The 9,741-nt window shown below is 32.6% G+C and overlaps 1 protein-coding gene across 2 annotated transcripts in view; it reads left to right on the top strand.

Annotated features, from left to right (window-relative positions):
• The first annotated feature begins 4,902 nt into the window (after nt 1-4,902).
• LOC110039260 overlaps nt 4,903-9,741 on the top strand; it is a 25,882-nt gene continuing 21,043 nt past the window's right edge. The window contains exon 1 of one of the 2 annotated variants that reach the window (XM_020744265.1): nt 4,903-5,096. The gene's annotated coding sequence lies outside the window, so the exon portion shown is untranslated. The remainder of the gene's footprint in view (nt 5,097-9,741) is intronic. The other variant, XM_020744266.1, reaches the window with a different exon arrangement.

Here is a 9,741-nt window from a genome sequence, read left to right as displayed (position 1 = left end):
CGTCACGTAGAGCTTCAAGGAATCCTAGGTTCGAGCTGGTGCCTTGCTGAATAAATAGAAAAATAGGATTTTTCTATTTATTTAAATCCAAAAAATTCCTAAAACATTTGAAAAATCATAACTTTGCGAAGAAAAATCATAAAAATAAATAAAAAATATCCCTGAACTCAGCACAGCAAAGGGAAAATAATAAAAATAAATTTAATATTATTAAATTAAATTTTAATTTTAATTAATTAATTACTCTATGGAGTAATTTAATTATTAAAAATTAATTATAAATATAAAAAAATACAAAATTCACAGAGGATATTCCTTCCATCCTTAGAAACATTCCGTGATTTTTCCAAAGTTAGAAAAATCCTCATATTGAAATTAACCAATTTTCACCAAATTTTGTAAATGTTTTAAAAAATAATTATAAAATATCAAAAAATTGGAATTGGTTAGAAAATCCTTGGGATTAATCTAATGTCTCAAACCAAATTATTAATCTTTGTAAAGGTTTAAAATGACAACTTAGACCTTTGGGGGTTTTACTTGTAAATTCAAAAATTACAACTTAGCCCAAATTTTTGTTTGGACTATATGACTTAAGGTTGATCTAATTTGGACATAAAATTAGGTTAGATTTGAGTTCAACTAGTTAGACCTAATCCAATCCTATGACCTGAGTCTTAGATTACCAGAAACCATGATTAGGTCTAGCCCACAATAGACCTGATCAAACCCTTAAACTTTACCTAAATTAGGTTTAAGTACTTTTTAAACCTTAATTTGGGTCTAACTATCTATTTGACCTAATTAGACCCTTAAGCCTCACCCAAATTAGGCTTAAGTACACCTTAAACCTTAATTAGGTCTAACCCTTATTAGATCAAAATAAACCCTTAAACCTTACCTAAATTAGGCTTAAGTACATCTTAAACCCTAATTATGTCTGAATCCTTTTAGACCTAATTAAACCTTTAAGCCTGAACTTAAATTAGGCTTAAGCAAACCTTTAACTTTAATTAAGTCTAACTCATATTAGATTTAATAAACTTCTTAAGCCTTATCTAAATTAGGCTTAACCAATCTTAAACCCTAATTAAACCTAATTAATACATTAAGCCTTACATAAATTAGGCTTAATCAACCTTAAACCCTAATTAGGTTTAACCCCAATTAAGCCTAATTAATCCTTTAAGCCTCACTTAAACTAGGCTTAATCAATCTTAAACCCTATTTAGGTCTAACCTCACTTAGACCTAATTAATCCATTAAGCCTTACTTAAATTAGGCTTAATCAACCTTATACCCTAATTAGATCTAACCTAAATTGTACTTATTTGATCCTTTAAGCCTAAACTAAATTAGGCTTAATCAACCTTAAACCCTAATTAGGTCTAATCCTAATTGGGCATAACTAATCCTTTAAGCCTTAACTAAATTAGGCTTAGTCAACCTTAAACCCAAATTAGGTCTAACCGTAATTAGACCTAATTAATCCTTTAAGTCTTAATTAAATTAGTTTTAAAGAACCTTCAACCCCCAATTAGGTCTAAACTCTATTAGACTGAATTAATCCATTAAAACTTACATAAATTAGGCTTAACCAATTCTTAACCCTAATTAAGTCTAACAGATACTAGACTTAATTACGTCCCTTAAGTTTTAGGCTCAGTTAAACTGAACTCCTAATTAAGTCTAACACATATTTAGACTTAATTTTTTAAACCTTACTTAAATTAGATTTAAACCCAACCCACATCCTTAGGTTCAAACCAACCTAACTTCAACCTAATCCTTAAGTTCAACTCAATTTGAATCTAAGTCATTCTAGATTCAACCAAACTTGAACCTAAGTTAACCTCACAACCTAAACCCTTAGGTTCAATCAGTTGGAATCTAAATCAATCCAAATCCTTATGTTCAACTCAATTTGAATCTAAGTCAATCTAAACCCTTAGGTTCAACCCAACTTGAACCTAAGTTAACCTCAAACAACCTAAACCCTTAAGTTCAACCCAACTTGAATCCAAAACAATCCAAATCCTTAGGTTCAACCCAAACTTGAACCTAACTCTACCCAAACTCTTAGGTTCAACATAACTTGAACCTAAAACATTCTAAATTGAACCTAAAGCCTAGGTTCAACCTAAATCCTAAGTATAGCCTACATAAGACTTAATCAACCTTTTTGGGTTCAACTTAGATTGAGCATGGACTATTATTCCTAGCCTAACCTAGATATAACTTGGGTCTAATCAATCAAGCCAATCTGACCTAGCTTGGGTTAGATTCAAACCACTAAACCTTTGATTTGACTCAACCTAATATAGGTTAACTAGAAACTTATTTTAGGTTAGTTCAACATGAATTAATATAACTGAAGTTTAAGCAGGGTTTTACTTCTTCGTGCGAGGATAAAAAGCTCGCTCAAACCTCAGTTAAGAAAAATTAAGACAACTTTAAACCAACCGATATAAACCTTAAATCAACCAACATGAAAATTCACCTTAAAGATACTAAAACTTAAACTCAAACCTAAAATACAACCTGGTTTGAAAAGATACTTTGGGGAGGTAACTATTGATTTCTGACAAAGTATCATCTAGTCACTTTTGACTAATCAAACTGTAAAATTTAATGATCCGGGACGATGAAATCATGAGATCTTGACTGGATCATTTCAAATGAAAAAAAAATGACAATAATTAGTTAGCTAATAAGTCATAAACAACCTAAAATTTTCCAACCCTTAAAATCCGAAGAAGACATTAAACTTATATGAAAACAACCAAAGATCACTGATTGCAACTTGAACTTTATTGTTCAAATCTACGAAGATTCTCTTGGATGACACAATCTGTGATTATTGATAAGAATCTTTCGGTTGTGGTTTAATCACCTTTAGAAGTATGTAGATTTGAATACCTTGACGAACCCAGGACGACGGAGCCATAGACATCTTAACCAGGTTGTCTAAAAATTAAAAATTTAACATATTAAATCAACTAATCAAAATATAATTTTGTACTAACTTTGTTTTGTAGGACTGCTGAAGACATAAGTCATGTTGCTTTTATATTTATTTTACATGTTATTAGGGTGTACAAACTCTGGTTTGCAGGAACAACATTTTAAAGCTTGAAGCTGTGAACCTCAAAACTTTTGACAAAAAAACAAAACAAAAATACAAAACAACAACACAAAATGATAAAACAAAATCACAATACAAAATGAAAAAACAAAACAACAACACAACAATGACAAAATGCAAATAAATAAAACTTTTAAGTGTTATTGAATTTTTAAACATATCACCCTTAGACAACATTTAAACTTTTCGAGAAGAAACGTTAACCTTAATCGGAAGTTTTCTTATACAGTCTTGACTGACAAGGATGTAATTAACTATAAGAGCTTGTCTTATATGAGGAATAAATATCATACATAAATCTCTGGTTATGCAATTTCATGTGGTTTTCTTTGTATGAGTATCTCAAGAGTCAAATACTCCAGAATTCTCTCTACAAAGTTTACCATAATGAAGTTCTCCCCACACTTTTCTTTTACTTGTTTTCTATTCTCATTTGCCCTTTCTTTTCTTCTCGAAGTTTCTTAATATCGTAAGGTCACTTATATCATATGAGAAAAGAAGTTATTCAAAGAATAGGGCAATGTAATTGACAACAAAGTGGCGACTCCTCGACAATAACAACATCAACACCCGACAAACGATGGAGAAGTGGCGGCGGCAACAACGACCAGTCCGACAGCGACCAGAGGCATTTTCATCATTTAACAAATAATCATTATAACCGCCCGATCAAACGTCCCACATTGATTCCTTTTGATTATAGGAGGTTTCTTGATGATCTAATGACCTTAATGACCTCAGAATGAAGTGAGCTTGGGCTCGTTGGATTCCTCTCATCGAAACATTTGATTTGATTATAAGCATGTCAAATTTAGAGTTTATTTGACCACTCAGTAACCAACTAATGTCTCCAAAAGTGGTTTAACAACTTGATTTGGGGTTGATTTGACTTGAATTGAATCAATTTTGATATCATTGGGGTTGTCTCGTCTAGTCGACCAATTTGATTATAAGTTTGCCGAAATCGAAGCTCTTGATGAATTTACTTTGACATAGAATATTCTTTACTCAAAAAATATCTTGAGATTCATGCTAAATGGTGAAATTAGGAGAAGAAAATGGGAGGAGTGCATAACCAGATTTTGGAGAAAACTAATAGCTAGACATCAAAACCCTCTCGATGAATGATAATAATACAAGTTCTAGATTTTAATTTTTAACTTTAAGTGTTTTTTAAAAATAGAAAAAAATTGAATAATTTCCTTAAAGTTTTAATTAAATATTTTATAAGTTTAGAAATATTTTAAAAAATTTATTTCATTATATGTAGGGCTGTCAAAAAAGCTCGTTGTTTGCGAACAGTTTGTGTTCGGTTCGTCAATGAGTTTGTGTTCGATTTGTTCGATAAGTAAACGAGACGAACGTGAACAAATTTTTTCGTTCAGTTAGTTAAACGAACTAAACACGAACAGTCTGATTTAAAATAATTATATATATAAATTTTATAAATTATAATATATAATAAATTAATAATAATAATATATTAATATATTATATTAGTAATATACTAATGTAGATATTATATATTTATATAATATAAATTATATAATTAATCTACTATATTATTTATATGTATTAATTTTAGGGATGTCAAACTGACTCGTCGTTCACGAATAGCTCGTGTTCGACTCATTCAGAAACGAACACAAGCAGTGACTTCACGAACAATTTTAAACATCAGCTTATTTCAAACAAACTATTCGTTTACACGGCTGAACAAAATATCGTCTTCTTCATCTCGCTAGATAGTAATATCGCGACCACTTACCTTCAAACAAACTATTCGTTTACACGGCGGAACAAAATATCGTCTTCTTCATCTCGCTAGATAGTAATATCCCGACCACGTCCCTCTGCTTTTTCTCCCTCCCTTTCTCCCTCTTCCTCTTCTTCTAATCCTTTAACTGCCAGATCGAACGATACCCACTGTGTTTGGAACTTCTTCCTGCAGGTCAGTGGCTCTCCGTTTCTCTCTTCCCATTCCGCTTATACTACCCTCTATTATCTTCTTCATGTCATTTTGCTTCAATTGATTTCTAGGGTTTCTGCATAACTAGGCTAGATTTTACTTTCAAATGTTAAAACCTGGTCAGTAAACTTCGGCAATGTTAGAAAAATTAAAACATTCGAGTTTCAGATGGATTTTAACAAAACTGCAGTAAAAATTTATCTTTTTTTGTCATTTTTAGAGGATGATATTATGCTATGCCGACTGCCTGCTTTTATGGTTGGACGAGGGTCAATTCAACTTTTTCTCCCAAAAATTGATGAATCCTACTGCATTACTGATTCGAGCAATTGTATTTATTGAGTTATGTTTCAAGTTAGGTATCCAATTATTACAGTGATGATCAGTTGTTTTATCATGAGTTGTTGTTTGAGATTATTCCTTAATATTAGTGTTGCGTGCTGAGAATTTTCTTTTTTTGAGAAAGAATTTAGTGTTTGAACATCTATAGCTGGAAACGATTTAGCACGTACTCTAAAGATGGATGCTAGCGTTCAACCTCAGAGTTTGCCTTTGATTTGGGCTGACATCAAGTTGAGTTCATCTAAGCTAGCCTTGAATTGAAATCCAAGATATCTATTTCATTGTGAGTTGAGTTCAAGATGAGCCAAATGTGGTTGCATTTGAGTCAATTTATGTGTTTATTCGACTAAAATTAATTAATTAATTTTTTTAATTACTACCTAAGGTTGTACTTATTGGTTATCAACTTATTTAGTGAACTAATCAAGTCTCTGTGTGTATACACACACAGATATATTTATATATATAGAAGTACATATCTATATATACATATGTACATATATATTCATATGTATATAGATGTATATACATATTTATATGTATGTATATGTAGAGGTCTTATCTATATATATATACACATATGTATGTACATTTTATATGATTTTTAATTATAGAAGATGGATTTTTGAAGTAATGTACTCAACACTTGTTTAAAAGACGATTGCGTAATGCCACTCAGATGATAAAGTCAAAAGTTGATGGTCGAGTGATATTCAGGCGACAATGGTTGCTTGTTGACAATTGATGATGATCTAGTGATGGTTGTTGTTGAAATTCAGAATAATGCGGAATAAAGTGTAATACTATATTTTTTTCATTGATATAAACGAGGATATAAATAACCCTTAAAAGAATCCTATAATAGGAAAAATAATAAAAAAATTGTATGAAAGAAAAGATATATCACACGATATCTCCTATATTTAATTCATATTAATTATTACAAGATATAGGAAATAACATAAAATAGGAAAATAAATAATTCATAATTTAAGGAAATAAATATAAAATAGGAATAAAAATATTTTTTTATATTAAAGAAATAATTTATTCCTCATAACTTCTTGTAGGAATAAATTATTTCTTATTATAATCCTTAACACTTCCCCTCAAGTTTGGAATTTATGTTAATAAGTCTCAACTTTCTGAGTAGTGAGAAAAATTGGTTGTTTGGATTATCGAATTTGTTAGAATCAGGCTTGGCTAAATTTTGAGTTTTGTCTGTCATATGTTTCAATGTAAAAGAGAGATTTAGACATGGATGAATTTGTTGGATTCAAGCTTGACTGAATTTCGAGTTATATATGTCATATGTTTCGACGTAGAAGAGAGATTTATGCTTGACTGAATTTGTTGGATTCAGACTTGACTGAATTTTGAGTTTTGCAGGGTAAGAGACAACCTACAGAAAAATTGACTTTTAGCTGACCGCGGTTGTCTTTGGCTGCAGAAAAAAACATGTAAATCACACCAAGTAAATTCTGCTGACAGAGAAAGCGACATAAGAAAGGGCGGCTGGAAACAGAGCTCCCCTTGACGCTTGAGCCAGGAAGAAAAAAAATACTACAAGAGGATAGGCTGGAAATACAACTCCCCCTGACGCTTGGGTAGGGAAGAAAAAAATACTGCAGGAGAAATGACCTGCTAGAAACGCAGCTCCCCTTGACCCTTTGGCAGGGAAGGAAAAAAAATACTGTAGGAGGAAGGGCCGGTGATGGATTTTACCGGCATTGTCCGATCGACGACTGCGATATTTTCGGCGAGATGACGATGAGGCAGATGGCGGCATCGCTTGTGCCACCCTGGCTGGAGCCCCTGTTCACAACCTCCTTCTCGATTTGTTCGGCTCATGAGAATGTCGTGCGCAAATAACGCAACATGTTCTGTCTCGTGCCGGCTCTTGTGCATTTTGCCTCTATTGACGCTCGGAGCGACATGCCGGGCATCGCGTGATTCAGATACGACGGTTGTCTTACCATAATGTGGTTCGTCTGGCGGAGATCCGGAAGGTTCTGGAGATTGGGGGAGTTCAGATTTATGTGATCAACAACGCTAGATTGCCTTCCTCAACGAGCGGCCCCAACCACGTCCTAGCAATAAGGGTGCATCCTCGCACACATGTGAGACCTGTGCTCGATCCCTGCTCGGTAAGGGGGCTGAGGAGGAGCAGAATAGGACGAGTAGGTCACGTGACTTCCGGTTCAAGAAGGGCCTACTAGCAGACAAAGCTTGCAAGAAGAGAAGGAGAAAAAATCGTTGTTTCAAATATCAAGATGAGTGTCCCTCCCTTCCTGCACAGAGGATGACAGGAAGGGAGTCTGACAATTCTCAAAGGATGACTGGTGGTTAGGGTACAAAACCTTTCTCTGATTCCATATTGAAATTCAAAATAATATGGAATAAACTGGAATGCTATATTTGTTTCATTGATATGAACGGGGGTATAAATAACCCTTACAAGAATCCTATAATATGACAAAATAATAAAAAATAAATGATATGAAATGAAAGATATATCACTTGATATCTCCAATAATTAATTCATATTATTCATATTAATTAATTCATATTAATTATTAGGAGATATATGAAATAATATAAAATAGGAAAATAAATAATTCATAATCTAAGGAAATAAATGTAAAATAGGAAATAAAATATCTTCTTTATTTATTAAGGAAATAATTTATTCCTCATAACTTCTTATAGAAATAAATTATTTCCTATTATAATTCTTAACAGTTGTTGAATGATGACAGTTTGACAATAGTGGTTTAATGACGACTTGAGTTATAGTACTGAAATGATGATAGTTGCATGTGGTTGTTGGCATTAGGCATCAGACAAAGCTTTAGAGTTGTCTGTATCTTTAAACTTTCTGCAAACTCAAGTCGAGGGCTTCTTTAATGTTAAAATGATGGTCTATTTATAATTTTTTATATATTATTTTGGTAAATTTAATAAAAATCTCAAAACTTTTTATTGAACAGCTCATATTAATTACATTGATTATAGGCTAAGTTTTTTGCATATATGTGTATTAATGACCTCATAATTGAGTTTTTTGTGCTCCTTATATTTTTTTTTGTTAAGTTGTTCAATTTGATTATAAGTATATAAGATTTAGAGATTGTTCAATCCTTCAATTAATGTCTTAAAAGTTTCAACTTTTTTTAGTTTCTTGATTTGAGCGCACCTGTATTTGAATTGGACCACTTTTGATATTGTTGGATTTATTTTGTTAAACATTCCATTCAACTATAAGTTTGTTGGACCTGGTGATCTTAAATTTAGCTATGAACACTATCACATCTAAAATGAAATAAGAATCGTGCATGATCAAATAAATTTTATGGTGACATATATTAGCTTTTGCTTCCTACTTTTTGGACATTAAAGCGTTTGTTGTTTGAAAAATATATATTAAGAAATTTGAGGCATAAAATTATAATTCAAAAAAATTACATGGCACCATCATCATTGGATGTTGATGTGGACCTCTTCTTAGGGCAATAAATCATGCAAGGTCTCCACAATTAAAACTTCAATCATTTTTATAACTAGTGAGTCAATTTAAGGAGTTATTGAAAGATCAAACTATTTAACTTTACTTAAAATTAATTATAGATGTTTCATTGGGCTTTGAAAGTGTTAAAATTTCATTTGAAATATCAAAATTGATAAAACAGACATAATCAGACCCTAAATAAACCAAGCTACTATTTGTTGCCAATGTTGTGCGTGCATGTTGACCTCATTTTTAGTGATTTTTAGTGAGATCTAGTCTTTGAGATCTAGTCTTCCTCTTAGGGTTTGGGATCTAGCCTTAGGGATCTCTCTTTGACTATTTTAGAACCTTAGAAATGGGACCCGCCTTGTTCTAGAAATTTAACCAACTTCTGTCTCCTTCTGGAGTTTCGCGTCATGTGGTTCCAAGTGTGTGGTATCGACTTCTAGCATTTAGAAGGGTGAAACCAACATGAGGAAACCCAAAAGGGATTCCCTATAGGATCTTCCTGAGCCTTAGGGTGGCCTTTTGCACAATTCGCACACGCTCGCACAAAACTTCGCAATTCGGAGAGTCAGCGCGTCTAATCGCCTCAATTCGCTTCGTCTGCACTGTTACCCGTCCAATGCTCGAGTTAACCCTTTGAAACAATCGATCGCGGCGATCGCAGGTCGAAATTTTGTGAAGATTGAATTTTAACGCGTTTTTAACCCGATTGTCGACGTCGTCGTCCGAGCAACCCCGGATGACAAAACGGACTACACCGGCACGTCCGAA

This window comes from Phalaenopsis equestris, unplaced genomic scaffold, assembly GCF_001263595.1.
Source record: "Phalaenopsis equestris unplaced genomic scaffold, ASM126359v1 Scaffold235994, whole genome shotgun sequence".
Taxonomy (NCBI): domain Eukaryota; kingdom Viridiplantae; phylum Streptophyta; class Magnoliopsida; order Asparagales; family Orchidaceae; genus Phalaenopsis; species Phalaenopsis equestris.
Note: the sequence above shows the minus strand (reverse complement) of the source record. Positions and strands in the feature narration are given on the sequence as shown.